Source organism: Lactuca virosa, chromosome 9, assembly GCF_052849685.1.
Source record: "Lactuca virosa cultivar CGN04683 chromosome 9, Lactuca_virosa_CGN04683_v6, whole genome shotgun sequence".
Classification (NCBI taxonomy): Eukaryota; Viridiplantae; Streptophyta; class Magnoliopsida; order Asterales; family Asteraceae; genus Lactuca; species Lactuca virosa.
Window position 1 is genome coordinate 19,196,930 of NC_136434.1, and position 19,145 is coordinate 19,216,074.

Here is a 19,145-nt window from a genome sequence, read left to right on the forward strand (position 1 = left end):
AATGAAGAGTCTTCATTTTATGAACCATTAAAACTCATAAGTTACAAATTGAAGAGACTTGGAATAGTTTCAATTCTTGCCCTCAAGTTTTGGAATTTGAAAAGCCTTACACTTTAATTCCAAATTGAACTCTTAGAATTTTTTATAGGTAAAATTCAAGCTTTATGGACTTCATTAAATTAATTAAAGTGTTTAATTAAAAGAGTTAATAATTCCATAAAGACATGGTTTCAGTTTAATTAAATTAAGTATAGTTTAATTAATAGATTAAACCACCAAGTATTTTAAATGTTTAAAATACACCCTTATACTATTATTATAATTTTAATTATATAGATATGTATAAGAATATGTCATTCTTACCGTTAGTAGGCCTCATTCACGAAGCCGGTCTATAAGGGGGGTATAAGGTTGTTGCCTATAAAATGGTGACTTAATGGGTGTCCACTCTCACCCACCGCTTCCTTGATCGGTGGAGGGTCGTTAGCCGAACGGGTAGGATACGACTTTAAATACTCGTTAAAAGTATAATGAATTATAAAGTAACTATACATTATAAATTCCCAATCTTAGTTACTTTAGGAAAATGTGAAATTGGTGCTAGCCCATAAAATTACACTTTGTACCTTACCAAGTCGTTAGTGGAGCGTGTGTGGTTAACCGGCACACTAACATGGACTAGTAAGAGTGGCAAAGGGTAACTTGACTTTATTATAGATCGGTGGAGCGTGTGTGGTTAACCGGCACATCGATTAGGTAATATTGTTGAGGGTACCAAGTCAATTTGTATGGTTATTCACACCTTGTTTGTGATCCTCGGCATCCCAGTCACAAACTTGAGAGGGCACAATCGAGATTCAAACATGCCATTGAAAGTTCAATGTATCTCAAAAGATCTAGGAGTTTCAAATCCAATTAAAAACTTAATTATATTTCGTTTTTATGGTAGGAAATTGGTAAATCGTCATTTACCTACCTTCAACTATTTTATAATTTGGATTACGGCATCCCTCTTCCAGTTATAAATAGGTTGTTGGGTCCTAGCCTTAATATTTCATATTGGGTGTTATATTAAGGACTTTAAATCAACTAACTTGAATTTCTCCCATTATAGATGTCTAGTTTAGACAGCTATGGTCTTCCCAAATCTTTAGGAACAGGCTTCCTAATGAAGATGATATCCCAAATGGCAACCAAGGTGAAAGATCAATCCCTTTGTTGTGCATTAGTGGGACTGGAAATCATACTTCACTTCCTCCACCTCCTCCAATAAATCTCCTTATCCCACAAGTTTCAAGACATGATAAGTTCTAAGTCACTCAATCCCTATTGGCAAACAAAGTCTATATGTGCTTAGGTCTTGGAGATTAAGTCACATATTGACAAGCCGGGAGAGTAGGGTGTCGAAGTCTCAAGGTAGCTGGCTGTTGACTTGGTCACTCCCTGATAACAGATCACGACATGACCCTTAATGATCTTACCTATTTGCTTGATGATGCTGAATCAGCAATGATTTTGGAGCATTGGTAAAGCAAAATTTGATTGGAAGATCAACTTCCCAAACTTCCATGGACATTGACAATGGTAACATTGGAAGTCCAGAAAAACTTTCTCTTCCCAATTGAAAGGGATTGGCCATAGTCAACTCGGTTGACCAAATGGTAAAGAGAAAGGCTAAGTCTGTGATAGTCCCGTGTACCGTTTCCAAAGAGTCCATATGTTTCTGTTGCCAAAGGAAGGGCATTGGTTGCGAAGCTGCCAAATTTACCTAAAAGTCCATAAGGATAGTAAAGTCAAATGTTTGACTCTACTTCAGGTAAAGTCCATTGTCTAACTCTATTAAGTTTCTATTCTGAGATTCTTATTGCATGATGTGACTGGGTCACATGTTGATGTTTTAAGAATCAAAGAAAAGTGAAGAAACTTAAAGGAAGTATATGCTGATTCTGATCGCGAAGAGGGATTTTGATCGCATGGTTCGGTGATCAGAATTTTGAGCTATTACTTAAGAGTTGAGACATATTGCTTAGGAATAGATAACAACAAGGTTTACATATGGGTTGTAAGGATAAGTTTTCCGCAAAGTTTTAAAATAAAGAAAAGTTTTGATTTTATTTATTTTAAGTATCCTTACAATGGCATTTGTGAAAAATTGTTGATTATATGTTTCCATTAATAGCAATATTTGAAAATGGATTTGATTCTGTCGTTTGTGGTAGTATCATAATTTACCAAATAAGGAAAGATTCTCATCGCCCAAGTTTCAGTTAGATAGAAACTTGGAATCATGCAACTTGTATTGTATGATGAATGAGAAGTTTTCGTCCTTGGGAAATTAAGACTAATTCCTTGTTCACATGTACATGTGAGTCAAGTGAAGGACTAAAAGATTGGGTACACTTGGTTGTGTGCCGGTCAGGTCCACCACAAAGATAGATAAGATTATTCGTTATGATTTACTAAAGTTTAGTAAATATGGTTATGCTTACGAGTTTAAGTGTAATTGTGAAACATTGGAAAAGTTTCAATGTATGGCAGAATGAATAAGAAGAATCAAATAAGGCAGAAAGATAAAAATTTCTCCAATCTGAAGAGATGGGAGAGTACTTGTGTATTTTGTTTTATGATTATCTTAGTGATTATGGAACCATATCACAATTGATCCTCTAAGGACACCTTAGTGTGTTTGTTGCCTGAGGAGAGGAATCGTGAATTGTTGAAATGGTTAAATCAAAAGATAATTCATACTTCGTGCCAAAAACAAATCCCGAGTTATACTCCAAGATTGTAACTTGAGTGACATAGTCTTTAGAAAGTTCATAACACTTGTCAAATGTAGAGTAAGATGTTTCCTATTCTTGTACATTTGAGATTGGTAAGTTGTGATGTTTTGGATAAAACAAAGACCAGCTAAGACCAATAGTGAGAAGTGTTTAACTTGATAAGAATCCGCACTAGATCTTGAATATTTGTTTTGTCAAGGAATGGTTCTTGACAAAGAGAAGTCTTATATGTCAAGAGGATAGTGGGAGTCTAAATGATTCTGAAATAGTTTCAAGAACTAAATCAAGAGTTTTGTTAATCACTAGCCCACGACTTGAGGTTTGTAACCTATCGTGTTGACATATTCTTGTTTCTGTGTCTGTTCCAGTTGAAAGTTGATTATGCTTGTGAGTTCTATGAGTTCTCAATTGTTTGCATAACAACACGGAAGCAATGGTGGGCATTGTGCTACCAAGCGGCAATAAATTAAGATTGCACAAGTTCAGTCCCTATGAATTTGGAAGTGTCACTAACCTAGTCCTGTGATTATGGTTATGACAAATTCACATGGATAGGAACACATACACCATAAAATCTAAGTGTCATAAGGTTTCTCTTCGATTCATGAAAAGGATGGTGAGGAAACGCTTCCACTAAGAAGATTTTAAGTAGATAGCGGTTGTGATATTTGCATTCTCATATAGTTAGTGGAGCGTGTGTGGTTAACCGGCACACTAACTAGTGAGAATTGCAAAAGGTCTAGACAAACATGTGAGCTATCTAAGGAAAGGTGTATGTTTTTGATAAAGTCTTATCAAAGCAATCTAGTATCAGAAATATGAACTTTGGTAAGAAAGTCAATAAAGTATTGATTTCTAGAAGTCCAGTAGATTTCTGAGTACATGTCAAAGCTAGTGGGAGCATAAAGTGTTATGCTGGTAATCATTATGCTAGTGGGAGCATGACGATTATGTTAAATATTGCAGGTTAGCAATGTTAATTATAGAAAACAAAAGTTTCAATTCGCCTTGAAAAAGTTGTTTTGCTATAATTAAGGGAGAGGATTTTATACTTCACTCCAATTCTACAAGCTTAGATTGAGAATTTAATCTACTTTAGTCAAGAATATATATGAATGTTATGTTGGAATGGTTTAACATAAGGAAATTCTATATATGGTGCGTTCTCAAAATTCGATTATGATTACGGCATCCCTCTTCATAGTTCGAATTATGAAAACATGGCAAATGAAAAATTTTATAGCATAAATCATGTCCCATATGCTTTGGGTATAGGTTTGATTACATGTGCTATAATATTCATCCATTCTAAATTTTCCAAATGCCTAGGGCATTAAGATGGAAAAAGGAATAGAACTGGAAATGACTAAAATGATTAAGCAAAGTTGTCGAGGACAATCTGAGGTTTACCAAAGATTGGTTGCTCATGGACAATTAGAAGTATAGAGTAAGGACCATATTGACATATTTTGAAAAGAGGCAACTCTTGTTCAGAAGTGATGGTCAAAATGGTAATATGGAATTGTCTCCATAGGTGGAAGTTATTCTTTGAATCTGTGTAAGATTAAAGAACTTAATGCTAAGAAGGATGTTCAAAGGAATGTACTTTGAATTTGAGACTTCATTTCCATGGAATTGTTTTCCATTGGAATACTTTGTAATTTCTGTTGCCAAGTCTTTGTGACTTCTGTGCATAGTCATTACAAGGGGATCATTGCATATAAGTTTAGAATCTAACAGATTACAGTAGATGGCAAGAGTTTGGTATTCTTTCATTTACAACGAGGATTGGAATTGTGAAATTAGCATCATTGGAATATTGTCAATTGATCTATTTCACAAAGAGAGGACCATATGTAAACATAGTATGCATACTTGGAGTATGGCATAATTGTTGTTTGGAAAAACATAGTGTACATGCTTGGAGCATGGGACAACTAGTGTTTTAATTCAAGCATAAAGTTGATTAATCGAAACATAAATAATGAGTAATCAATATGGTGCTTAAATAAAAGGTGTTTTTATTTACACTCAAAGTGTTGGGGCCATATAAGATTAGTATTATTCTTATGTTTCACTTTGCATGTTTTGACTTCCAGAATAATTATGTTATGGTATATATCATATTATTCAAACCATCCACAGTCAGTCATATGTTGGAAGTAGATATGAATCAAGACTGTCATGAATTTGGCTTGTATGATTTGTCTAAAGTGCTTTAGACAATGCAATGGTTGCTACAACATTCATGAGTACTCATAAGGGCTGAGTATTGGATCCAACCCACGCTCACTTGCATCACTTCATGGAATTTATCTCGAGTGATCGTGAGACGGTAATATCATATAAATCTTCAAACCTAGAGATATGAGTTGTTGACTATGAGTTGCTTATTCATTGATTGTACGAAAACGCATTGGTAACTCGATGTTATAAAACGTGCCTTTGTGAATAATTCAACAAGTAGTTAGTACAAGCATATCAGTCGAAGTTTATCTGTTCCTTCTAGAAATAGAAGCGATATCTGGGCCCCTCGATGATTTGGTTTTGACCTATGTACCGGGCCCGGTCAGAACCTAATTGATGTGTTCAATTTAGTTCTATGTCGAAACAAATCAGAGATCGAGAAACAAATGCTGGACAATAAGTAAGACCATGTTCCATGTGTTTGTCCGGCTGATATCATGAGAACAGAGGATTATATGATCACTTATCTTAAATGGCGTATCATCATCATCTCAGTTCCGAGAGACTTTGAAAGAGCTACGATTGCTAGTCGGATTTTGAAGTCATATTTGCAAATATAGTTATTAGACTTATCCAAGTGGGAGACTGTTGGATATAGTGTCTAAGTCCATAACTTTATTTGGTATGTACTTGACCCGACCCGGCATGGTCCATTTGGGTTGCATGGCATTGCAATACTTGGATAGACTAAATGAGAGAATAAGGCACTTATGATTATTAATATATTATAAGTTCTAATATATTAATAATAGTATTATTTAATTAGTATTGATCAAGTATTAATCTAGTATTAATCTAGTGATCAAAGTGAGACTAATTAAATATATAGGGTTGATTATGACAATCATCAATTATTTTATGGTGGATTAATGATCCATGGTTTATGGGTTTGGTTATAACCATATGGAGCTCCATGGATAGTCTATGGGAGTTACAAACCCATGGGTCATGGGAAATCAAGAGTCATGGCAATTAAGGGTCTTCATGAGTAAACCCTAATTGTGACAACACTATAAAAGGAACCCTATGGCTAGCAAAATGGTGAGCTAGTGGACCTAGTGTTACTAGAGAGGGCATAACCGATTTTGAGTGCTAGAGGTATTCTCTCAAGTTATTCCAAGTCTTGTGGTGTTGTGTGAAGCATTTGAGGCACAACATTTGGGGTGCTAGGCTCACAAAGTCTTGAAGGAATCCAAGCAACAACAAGGTATGTATTTCTACTAGTTTTATGTTTTATGTTTTATGTAATCCCCATGCCATGCTAGTTAGGAAATAACCTTGAAAAAGAAATTTGCATGTATATAGAGAAAACATAGATTCAAGGTTATTAGGGTTGCATGTACACTTAGGAAGTGTTAGAATGCTCAAAACTCATCAGCTACTATGTTCCGGGCATAGTTGCCGGAGATGTTTGGGTCGATTAAGACCGCCATGGTTGAGTACTTTGATGAGTGCTACACAGCTCTTGCAGAGACAGCTGCCGCAACAGCTGCATCAGGTGTATCCACGACAGGGGGAGGAGTCAGTAGGGGCTTCCAACACAGGGACTTCGATAACACGAAGCCCCCGACATTTGACGGTACCCAGAATCCTATTCGAGCCATGAGGTGGTTATCTGACGTGGAGGGTTGTTTCTTCACGTGTTCATGTCCTACTGACCAGAAGGTCAGATGCGCCCTGAACATGCTGAGGCTTGGGTCCAAGGACTGGTGGAGGGTGACGACAGGGTCATACACGGATGAGCAGAGAGCTGCTGTTACTCGGGAGTAGTTCCGGGACATGTTTCGCGCCCATTACATTTCGCGGGTCAAGCGGGAACATTTGGCACAGGAGTTTTTGAGTCTGAGACAGGATGAAGAGTCGGTAACGGAGATCACCCGCATGTTCACTGAGAGGGCGATGGTCTTCCCGGAATTTGCGTCGGAGCAGGCCCAGATGACACGTTATCTGAGCATGCTCAAGACTGACATTCGACAGTTTATTGCCACACAGCGATGTGATACTCTACTAGAGTTACAGGAGGCCGCTAGGCGGCGTGAGTTGGAGATTGAGCTGCAGTTGAGGGAGCAGCGGCCGTCCCCGGCACAGTCGCAGCCAACGTCGAAGCGGTCTAAGACCGCTGATTTTAGGACCGGGGGTCAGCAGAGCCGCACTTGTGGAAAGTGCAGTAAGGGTCATACTGGGGCTTGTCGAGCTAGTATCGAGTGCCACAGGTGTGGCAAGGAGGGGCATTTTGCTAGGGACTGTCGTCATTCTGCCCCTGCCTCGGATATGAGGATATGCTATCATTGTCATCAGGTTGGTCACGTGAATACCAACTGTCTACAGCTCGCGGCCAAGCCGGCGCAGGCTCCAGCGCCGACTACGTTGAGGATTACAGATGGTAGGCCAGTTAGGGTGGAGCCTCCGAAGGCTCAGGGACGTGCCTTTCAGCTTACGGCCGAGGAGGCCAAGGCGGCGCCAGATGTGGTTGCTAGTATGTTTCTATTCGTTACCTCATTTATTATTTGTGTTATACTTATCTGTTGTACCTGTGATTAGGTACGTTTTTAGTGAATTCCTTGCGTGCATTGGTTTTATTTGACTATGGGGCGAGTCGGTCATTTGTATCACAGACGTTTAGTAGGGAGTTCAGTATGCCAGTAGGCGAGCTAGAGTGTCCGTTGCGAGTCTCTATCGCCAACGAACATGGGGTTTCAGCTTCTTTGGTATACCGAGGATGTGAGTTAGAGATCTTCGGGGTGTCCTTCCTGATAGACTTGATTCCGATTCCCATGAGGGATGTATGTGTTATTGTGGGGATGGACTGCCTTAGTCGATTCGGTGCCCTGATTGATTGCAAGGGTCAGCGGGTAGTAGTTTGAACCCCAAGTGGGGGAGAACTGATTGTATATGGTGAGGGCACCAGAGTGGGAGCAGGGTTTTGTTCAGCCGCTAGAGCTCGACAGTATATTCAGCACGGGTGTGCGGGTTATCTAGCGTATGTGGGGGATACGCGAGTCAGGGATCAGACTCCAGTTTCGGATGTTCCAGTGGTTAGAGAGTTTGCTGATGTGTTCCCGGAGGAGTTGCCGAGGATACCTCCGGAGAAGCAGGTCGAGTTCCGGATCGACCTGGTGTCAGGTGCGGCCCCTATCGCCAAGGCGCCGTACCGATTGGCACCATCGGAGATGCAGGAGCTATCATCACAACTGTAGGAGCTGCTGGGCAAGCAATTTATTCGACCTAGTAGTTCTTCATGGGGAGCACCGATCCTATTCGTCCGGAAGAAGGACGGTTCACACCAGATGTGCATTGATTATAGGGAGCTGAACGAGTTAACGGTGAAGACCGTTATCCACTCCCGATGATAGATGATCTCTTTGATCAGTTGCAGGGAGTGTCTTGGTTTTCCAAGATAGATTTGAGATCTGGATATCACTAGGTTAGAGTGAGGGAGGAGGACGTGGAGAAGACCGCATTTCAGACTCGTTATGGACATTACGAGTTCGTGGTGATGCCGTTTAGGCTCACCAATGCACCAACAATATTTATGGATCTGATGAATCGGGACTGCAGACCGATGCTTGATCGCTCGGTCATCGTATTTATTGATGATATCTTGGTATATTCCAAGACCCGAGAGCAGCATGAGGAGCATCTACGGGAGTTATTTTTGAGTTCTAAGACGGGAACGGCTGTATGCCAAGTTCTCGAAGTGTGAGTTTTGGCTACGAGAGGTCCAGTTCCTCAGACATCTCGTTAACCAGGAGGGGATTTTGGTCGATCCGGCCAAAATCGAGGCGGTTATGCAGTGGGAGGTTCCGAAATCTCCTTCAAACATCAGGAGCTTTTTGGGATTAGCGGGGTACTACCGGAGATTCATTCGGGATTTCTCCAAGATTGCAGTACCCCTCACTCGTCTGACGAGGAAGGGGGTGGACTTCCGGTGGGGCCCTGAGCAGCAGACGGCGTTTGAGACCCTCCGACAGCGGTTATGCAAGGCTCCAGTCTTGACACTCCCGGAGGGAGTTGAGGATTTTGTGGTGTTCTGTGATGCATCCATCACAGGTTTGAGGGCGTTCCTCATGCAGAGAGGACGAGTGATAGCATATGCATCGCGGCAGCTGAAGCCGCATGAGACGAGATACCCTACTCATGATTAAGAGTTGGGAGCGGTGGTGTTCGCTCTCAAGATATGGAGGAATTACCTGTATGGGGTCCGTTGTACCATATACACGGATCACAAGAGCTTGAGACACATCATGGATCAGCCGAACCTGAACATGAGGCAGCGCAGGTGGCTGGACGTAGTCAAGGACTACGATTGTGAGATCCTTTACCACCCCGGTAAAGCGAATGTGGTTGCGGACGCTTTGAGCCGCAAGTCGGCGAGATCTTCCACCCCAGCGATATGTATGAGGATAGCGGTGGATTCTCCGCTTGTGAGTTTGATCAGAGATGCCCAGGTTGATGGAATGCGACCGGAGAACTAGAAGTTGGAAAAGATCAAGGGCGAGAGCGCCCGGTTTGTGCAGGATAGTCGGGGACTATTGACCCGATGCGGTCGGGTTTGGGTTCCGATGTCTGGTGGGGTCAGACAGACAGTCATGGAGGAGTCTCATAAGTCTCACTTCTCTATTCACCCGGGGGCCACCAAGATGTATCAGGACTTGAGTTTGAGCTAGTGGTGGCCATGCATGAAGCGAGAAATCGCTTGGTATGTTGAGAGGTGCTTGACCTGTAGGATGGTCAAGGCCGAGCATCAGAGACCGCACGGTCTGTTGCAGCCTCTAGAAATTCCCATGTGGAAATGGGAACAGATCACGATGGATTTCATTACCAAGCTTCCGAGGACGGCGAAGGGGTTCGACGCCATATGGGTCACCGAAGAAGGTCCGAGTGGACGTAGGAGCCAGAGGCAGACATGCGGGAGCACTATCCAGAGATGTTCACCGCGGCAGACTTCGAGGACGAAGTCTAGTTCAAGTGGGGGAGAATTGTAACGCCCCGATTCTCAGGTATTGATTTTGTTATAAGATCTCTTTGAATTTAAGGTCTACTCGACGAGTCGGTTGCCTTGACTCGTCGAGTAGCAGCGGGTCGGTCCACATGTTTAAGTGACCTACTCGCCGAGTCCAAGGAGGGTCTTGACGAGTAGGAGCTGGAGCATGAAACCCTAATTTACGGGGTTTTTCACCCTATTTAAGGGATCATTTGGCCTCCACAGCCTCCCCTATGCAGTCCCTTGTCATCTCAAACCCTAACTTTGTATGTGTGTGCTTCCTTGGCGTGATAAGTTTAAAGAAGGATTTTGGTGGGAAAACACTTGAGGAAAACAAGTAAGCTGAAGCAAGGAATTCGTGGGGAATCAGAGAACTACTTCTGTGAGTACTCTTTTGAAGGTATCCAGCTGTTCAATGGCTCATTTCTTCTTAGATCCCTTTTGGATGTTTTTATTAGGAAGCAATTCGGGTGTTGGAGCTAAGATATGAAGTTGCAAACTTCAGATCTAAACTTTCTTTGGTCTCTAAGGCCATAAAGTTGCCATCTTTGACAAGTATGGACCCCCCCTCAAGTGTTAGACCTCATTGTAAACTTGGTCTTGTCATTTTAGAGCTTTAAAGATTTCCATGCACGTAAAGTTTGCAACTTTATGTGATAAAAATGCCCTAGGAGCTTAGATCTGCAATATGGAGCCTTTGCATGGCTTAGAAAGCACCTGTATGGGTGAAGGACTGAAGGGACTCAGCGAGTTGCATGGTCGACTCGGGGAGTCACATGAAGATGGTCCTGCACTCGACGAGTTGAATGAACAACTCGGCAAGTCTGTTAGGGTTTTCCCAACCTTCGGACACGTGTGAGCACGACGAGTTGTAAAGGGAAAACTCGGCGAGTTGGCCAAGGAATTACGGCCACTGACACTAGGAACTCGACGAGTCACCCAAGTGACTCGGCAAGTTATGCCAGGAACTCGGCGAGTAGCTAAGGGTACTCGACGAGTTGAGGTCAACATGGACTGGTGACCTTGATAGTTGACTTTGACTTTGACCAAGGGTTGACCAGTTGACTTCTGAAGGGGTATCTTGGGAATTTATGACGCTTGTGATGTGTCGGATATAGGTGGTGGAGTTTGTGGTGGTGATCCGGGAGTTGAGCTTTCTAGTTTCAGACGACAGTTGCGAGGTGAGTTCTCCTCACTATACCAATAGAGTCTAAGGCACCAAGGTCGGCCCTTTATGGAGTTGTATCCAGATTATTGTGTGATATATTTATTGATTTACATCCTGGTAGTTAGGATGGTGATATGCTTATGCTTAGTGACCTGGTTAGGTCGGTATCCTGGTATATAGGATGATGCTATGTTAGTGACTTGTTAGGTCAGTATCCTGGTTATAGGATTTTTTTCTATGCTTTGTGATCTGTTGATCGGTTTGACTATTATGTATGCTAGCACATGATTATTTGTTTGGGGGTTGGGTCGAGGCGGTCCTGCTTTGTGCGGAAGGCCAACATACCCAGGGCGGTCCGGACAGACTACAGGCCCAGGAGGGATGTTAGTCAGACCGAAGGCCCGACGAGCGGTCCGGATAGGCTGAAGGCCCTACGAGGCGGTCCAGACGTGTCGAAGGCTCGGGGAGCGGTCCAGATAGACTGAAGGCCTGCGAGGCGGTCCAGTCAGGCTGAAGGCCCACTATGCATGTTGTTCTGTGTTTGTTTATATGATATGATTATGGTTATGAGGTTGGTATTTTGGGGGTAACTCACTAAGCCTTCGAGCTTACATCTATCGATTGTTGTTTCAGGTACTTCCGGTGACCGCGGGAAGGCGAAGGCATGATCGTACCGCTCCTCCTGTCATTATGATTTCATGATTTGATACTGGGATACTCTGATATTTATTATTTTGAAAACAAATTTTGTAATGTTAAATGTTTAAAATGTTTTGAAAAAGTTTAAATTGGGCATGATTTTTATGGATGTTACAAGTTGGTATCAGGGCCTTGGTTTGAGTGAATTGGAGGAACATTCGTGTGAATCCAGTCTCAAATCAAGGAAAAGTTTTCAAAATAGTTTTAAATGGTTTTCAAAATAAGTGAAGGAGGATGCAGGATGTACGATCAGCCGGAGCCAGTAAGTAGACCCCAAAATACCATACAATATTTGATTATGTGATATGTTAGAACAACATGCTAGTGCTAGGTTAGGGATCTTCAGGAATTGCATGATGGAGTTGCCTGATTTCATGATGCCTGCTAGCTTAGGGTTTCCTTTATATAAGATTGACATCATTACTGTAGCTGCGTAGTGTATGCACCACGGTTATACATAATTAAGATCTTATAGCCTGAGAATGTTTGATTTGGACTTATGTTATGTTCTTGTTTGATTGGGAGCTTAGGGTAGGATTGGATATTCGAAAGTCTATAGGGTCCAGCGTTATGTATGGCTAGCATACGCTAGTGCTGCATGGTTGGTGGAAGTTTCATGGATGGGTGGGTTGTGAGAGGCCGTAAGGCCAGTCATGAGATATCTAGTATTCCTCTAGGAGTGAGGATTGAGCACTCGCTATGTTTATGCATGTTGTTAGGGTGTTGTGGTGATACTTGAGACAAATATGGGTAGGTGTGGAAGGTAGTATGGGCCCATACTACCGAAAGCACATGACCCATACGCGTAGCAAGGAAGTCACAATCCCTAGAGTTTAATTGGGAGTTGGTTCCCTGTCATTATGTGGTTATCTGATATCTTCTTGGTGTGTTTCCGGAATGGTGGTCACGAGACGCTTTACGACTGGATCCGGGTCAAGATCAGGATCAGGAGACGGAGGCCAGGAGGGGCCAACAGCACCTGAGACTGTGGTGCAGATGGGTACGGACGAGTTGGATGCCAGGATTCGAGAGATCCTACATGATGAGGTTGCTGCTAGGTTCCGGGAATAGCTGCTGGAGATGTTTGGGTCGATTAAGACCGCCATGGTTGAGTACTTTGATGAGCGCTACCAGGCTCTTTTAAAGACAGCTGCCGCAACAGCTGCATCAGCTGTATCCACGGTAGGGGGAGGAGTCAGTAGGGGCTTCCATTACCGGGACTTCGATAACACGAAGCCCCCGACATTTGACGGTACCCAAGATCCTATTCGAGCCATGAGGTAGTTATCTGACGTGGAGGGTTGTTTCTTCACGTGTTCATGTCCTACTGACCAGAAGGTCAGATGCGCCCTGAACATGCTGAGGCTCGGGGCCAAGGACTGGTGGAGGCTGACGACAGGGTCATACACGGATGAGCAGAGAGCTGCTGTTACTTGGGAGCAGTTCCGGGACATGTTTCGCGCCCGTTACATTCCGCGGGTCGAGCGGGGAACGTTTGGCACAGGAGTTTTTGAATCTGAGACAGGATGGAGAGTCGGTGACGGAGATCACCCGCATGTTCACTGAGAGGGCGATGTTCTGCCCGGAATTAGCGTTGGAGCAGGCCCAGATGACACGTTATCTGAGCATGCTCAAGACTAAGGTTGGATCATATTTTTCCAATAACCATAGTTGGTTGGTGTGAGATTGAAGGCAAATTTGTGAGAATTGTGAGCTTTCTTTTCATCTGTTGTGAAGCTTGCGATGAGTGCCATGATTGCTGAACAGAGAGGGTAGAGGAGGACCGATGCTAACCTTGGTTGTGAGGGAATCGGCGCTTGATTGCTTGAAGGAGACAACCCTAATCGTTTTTCTTGTATATTAGGCAAGAAGAACCCTCGGCTCTGATACCATAATAAGCCGCAAATATGTGTTTGCATATTGATTGTGATAAACGATTACAAGCTAACCATATATATGTATAATTGACTATTAAACTTTAGTACCCTCTAATATATGGTAATTCTAATTGTGTCTATAGAAGATAGATGAAACCAAAACCGAAAACATCTTCTGCTTAGAGAAACTAGGGCACCAACATTATTTGCCCAAGTCATGAACTAGGTTACTGATATAAGTGCAGGACGAGTCACGTATGAGAACAGCTCATTAATGATTGTGTCACGTAGGATGTCTTGAGCAAAATATAAAGAAACCGATCATAATGACTAAATATATTCAAAAACATTAAGGAAAAAATGTATACAAAATAAAAAATATATTACCCTATTAAGTCATATGTCCGGTTTAACCTGAAGTGGCCGGTTATAAGGACTAAATATGGACAAAAAACAAGTTAAATGTTCAAATGTAGACAAAAAAAATACTAATAACCAAAGTTAATTGGTGCCTCCATGGGATGAGATTTTTGACAACATTGTTGATTTTACGTTTAATTGGTTCGTTTTTAGAAACTCAAAAATTTCTGTTAGATGGGTTGATTGAATTAATAACCCTTATCTAGCTATTTCCTTGTAACTTTTTGCTTTTTCGATTTTTATTTCAATTCATCCGTTTAAAAAAAATAAAAATAATAAAATAATAAAATAAAAAGAGAGTCAATATCCATTCTGAAAATTCCTCCTAACTAAAAAGTGCATATTTTGAGACTTCTCAACTAAAAAGTGTATATTTTCCCCTACAAGTCTAAATGCTATTGGTATCTAATTATAATTTTAGACAATAGCTACTTTCTATTTTCTATTGGACGAAATTATATCTTTACTTCTAATAAAAGAGTACTAAAACTGCCACATATCATTTTCTCCATACTTCCAGATTTCTTTTTCCCGCTCATTTTTCACCAAGTCAAATTACCAATCTACCCTCTTCTTTATTGATTTGCAAATCATCCATCGTTAACATTTAAATTACGTTAAATCAGCAAACGGTTCCTACAAAGCTACAAAATCCAAATTTTTAATGAGAACCAATTTCATGGCAATCCATTCCAAAATTTAAGTTGCAATTCCAACTCCTACTCTCTCTATCTCTCAATTGATCGATTTCAATACTCAGGTAAGAATAATCGTTTGAAATCCATATCAGAAGCATCGTCGATGCCATGGAAGGTACTGAAGGCACCATTCCCCACTATCACCACTATGGGAGAGCCTCACATCATCTCTTTCCTCTCTCGATTTACAAAACTAAGTGACAATTATGGGTACTTTTTGTTTTTCTTCCTTTTTGAAGAGAGGTCCGATTTGGGTTTTTAATGCTTTTCTCATTTTTTCCCCAGAACATCTATTATTCTGAGCATTACATTGAACCAACAATTTCATACATGTCGAGCTTCTTCAAGATAACATCCATAGCTACAGTTGCCCAAAACTTATGAGTGTCTTGCTCATTTTCAAGTCATGTTTCAACACTTGCCCAATGTGGGTGTTCTTATGCTTTAAAAAATTTCACTCTTATTGCTTCCTGTAGGCGTACATGATTAAATTGTTTTGGATTAAGATATGACCTAGTTATTGTTTATTGTTATATAATGTATTTTAATTTTTTATTCTTATGTGTAGGATCTAAGCCGTATGAAGGATGGAATATGTGGGCTTGAACATGAAATTGTGCAAATACCACGTCCATGGAAAGCCATGTTTTATCGGTTGATTAACCACATAATATATCTCCACCCGTGCAGAGTAGAAGTAGGTTATTGAACATAAATTTTGGATTTCTTTTTTCGGGGTTTTTGTTTCCATGAACACCATGTACACTCTTTGACAAAATGACTGAATGACTAACATATTTTCTATATATTTTTGTTGCTGATGGTCTATCTTTCAACGATTCATTGTTTTTTCTAATAGTGCATATTTGTGATATCTAAAAAGATTGATTTATTTTACTCTGTTGCAAGGACTTGGGTGATTGTAAGTGCACACACACACACACACACACACACACACACACACACATATATATATATATATATATATATATATATATATATATATATATATATATATATATATATATAATGATGGTGATAGGGTCTGGTGTGTTATCTCTTCCATATGCTATTGCTTAATTAGGTTAGATAGCAGGTACAACGGTTCTAATGACTCTCTCTTGCATCACTTATTGCACCTCCACCCTCCTAGCTGATGTTTACCGTGTATCGAACTAGTGTTTAGGAAGCATAAATATGCCTACTTGGATGTGATTCAAGCCAGTTAAGGTACCAAATATGTATTTTATCATTTTATATTATCAAGTATTTGTAAAAAAAAAACTTATGTTTAATGACAAGGGTAAGATTGTCATTTTGGCAGGGGAAAGAAGGTGCAATTTGTAACATCCCAAAAATCATACCAAAAATTTCATTTTAAATCATTAAGAAACCCATAGTCATCCAAACATTATATAAACACGATAAGTCGTGTATCTCAAAATATCATAACATCTGTCAAAATATATCAGAGTATAAACATCTCAGGCTAAACAAATGGTGTGTGGACTGCAATCATCCCGAGCTCTTCCCTTTGCTACTGGAAGTACCTGAAACCAAAAATGAAAACTGTAAGCACGAAGCTTAGTGAGTCTCCCCAAACTACCACATACCATACACATAAAATGCAACTAGGAGATACGGCCCCCGCCCACACTCAGCTACTATGAGATACGGGCCCCGCCCACACTCAGTTTGTAACGCCCATGTTTCTAGGCTAAGTATTGGTGTGAAGATGTAATAGTTAGGTTCAACCATTGTAACTTACTTCGAAGTAATAAAGAGGAATTACTTGAATATTATGTGAATTATGTGATTTTATGTGCATTATACTTATTTATAAAATATAATAAATTAAGAGTGAAAATAAGCGCCAAAAATAAAAGTGCAGATAAACCCAATATCTATGAAGAAAGTTGTAGTGGTCGTGAAAAGGATTCCGGAAATATAAAGAACGCCGATATTCGAGTTATAACGAAGAAGTTATGACCAGTCGAAGTTTTACGGCTAAATCGGCACGACACCACGTAACGTAAAAAACTGAATTTTTGATAAATTACTTTTTAGCCTTAGCAATCTAAACGAAATTTGTAGTATACGTTAAACCGAGAGTGTGCATAAAAAGAACGCCCAAATCTGACTTCGTATGAGGAAGTTATGATTTTTCTAAGATTTGGCAAAGCAGTGCACAACCCGAAATTCGAATTTTAGATTGATTGATTTTTGGCCAACGCAACCTAAATGAGAATTTAATATCTCATTAGTAGGATCTCAATGATAAAAAGACAGACGAAAACGGAGTCTGTATGTAGAAGTTATGAAATTTACACGGTCATTTAAAAGTGTAATCTTCTCATACTGTTAAGTTTAAAATCGATCTAGAATTAGCCGACGGAGTCCAAAGGAGAGTTGTAGATCTTGTCAATACCTACGCGCGGATATAAATAACGTCAAAATCGGAGCTCGTATGCGAAAGTTACAGTGTTTAGAAGTCGGCAGAGTGCTGTTGCGAAAGGGATGACGTGGTTGAATATGGGCCATTGCTTTCTCCCCAAGTCTTGCCACCAGATGGTGACATGTGGCACCAAGTTGAGCCATATTTTAGCCTATAAATGGAACCCCTTCCACCCTCATTTCTTCACACCTCCACCCTTCTCTTTCTCTCTCTACTCTCTCTCTAAACCTCCCAACCCCCCCCCCCCCTAAAGCCTTAGGAAACTCCCCTAGCGCTAGAAGAAAGCTCCGGAGCGCCCGAGGGCTTCAAGAAAAAGAGCTTTTCGGCTCAGAAGCTCTGCTCCAGCGTAACCCGGTTTTTAGCAAAACCTGTTGTAAGTAAGATACGCCTACCCTACTTTAAATATAGCTTATATTTAAATATAATATCGTTATTATGAACCTCTAAATAAGATTTATCAATGATTCAAAGTCATTATACTGATTGATCTACTTACGGGGATGATGTCTAGGCTGTGATTTAGTGAGGTGTTAAAAGTGGGATTTCCAAACAGTATACTTCGTATACCAAACGGACCCTACCTCCGATATGATCCTACCTGGTTGGTCCTTACTTGATAGATCATGAAGTAGACTCTGAGTTAATGATGAATCTAGACTAATAATTAGTCGCAATAAATATTAGACTAAAATCCAGTGGTAATGATACTAAGTTTCGTCGAAGGAAAATAAATTAATAGAAGCGAAGCGCTGTCTGGGTACGGAATCACCACCTTAACAAGTGAGTGCATAGTTACTTTCATCTTACACATAGATATGAAGTATTTTATATAAATTACGTGTTGTGTTTGCATATTATCTGTTTACTTGATATTTATGTTGGATGAACATTTTTATACAAGTTTTAAATGATTTAAACTATATATGTATTTTATATCTACAAAAATGTTGGGAACTATTCTAGACAGTCCAGTGAAACGCTAGCAGGCTCGCAACCTGTAGGTGTTTGTGAACGATTATTCCCCCTCATGGTTGCCTTACGGACAATTATTGTTGAGGAACTCCCTTAGCATTAGTGTCCATCCCGATGAAAATCCTTAGGATAGGTCCCTTATGATAGATGTTTTAGGGATGTAAAGTGAGGATAACGGGAACGGGTAATCGGGTTGATTGTTTTGATGAAACTAATAAACTATTTATTATGGGTTGAAAACCCTATGTACTCATCAGGCTCCCAAGCCTGACCCACTCAGTTTCTTGTATTACAGGTAGTGGCACAGGAGCATACTTGGATGACTTGATGAGGGATTATGGATCATAGGCCAGTAGATATAAATAAACGTTGTAAGGCCTATGTTGTTTTGTTTATGCTTTTGATCTGTATCGAACATGACATCCCGAGGTTTTAATATAATGAAATACATTTCTTCGAAAATGCTTTGATAAATCTTTATCATATTTATCTTTTGGGAACAAATTCCGCAATACTTTTCTTTAAAATATTACTCTGATTTTCAAATAAAGCATATACAAATCGGTCTTTTCTGGCCGTGAAAATGGGGATGTCTTAGTTGGTATCAGAGCATTAATTTAAGCGAACTAAGAATTTGTAGGATTTCTAGACTTAAACTTAGAATGCTAAGCGATGATTGTGAGGTGAGTTTCTACTATATTTTAGACACGAGCACTAGCTTATTTAAGGAAAGATGCCTAATATGCTTTTATGTGCTAAATGCTTTATGTTTTAGCTATAAGGATTCCTTATAAGCTATTATTTGTTCGGATCTATGGTCTGTTGCCGACCGGATCTGGAAA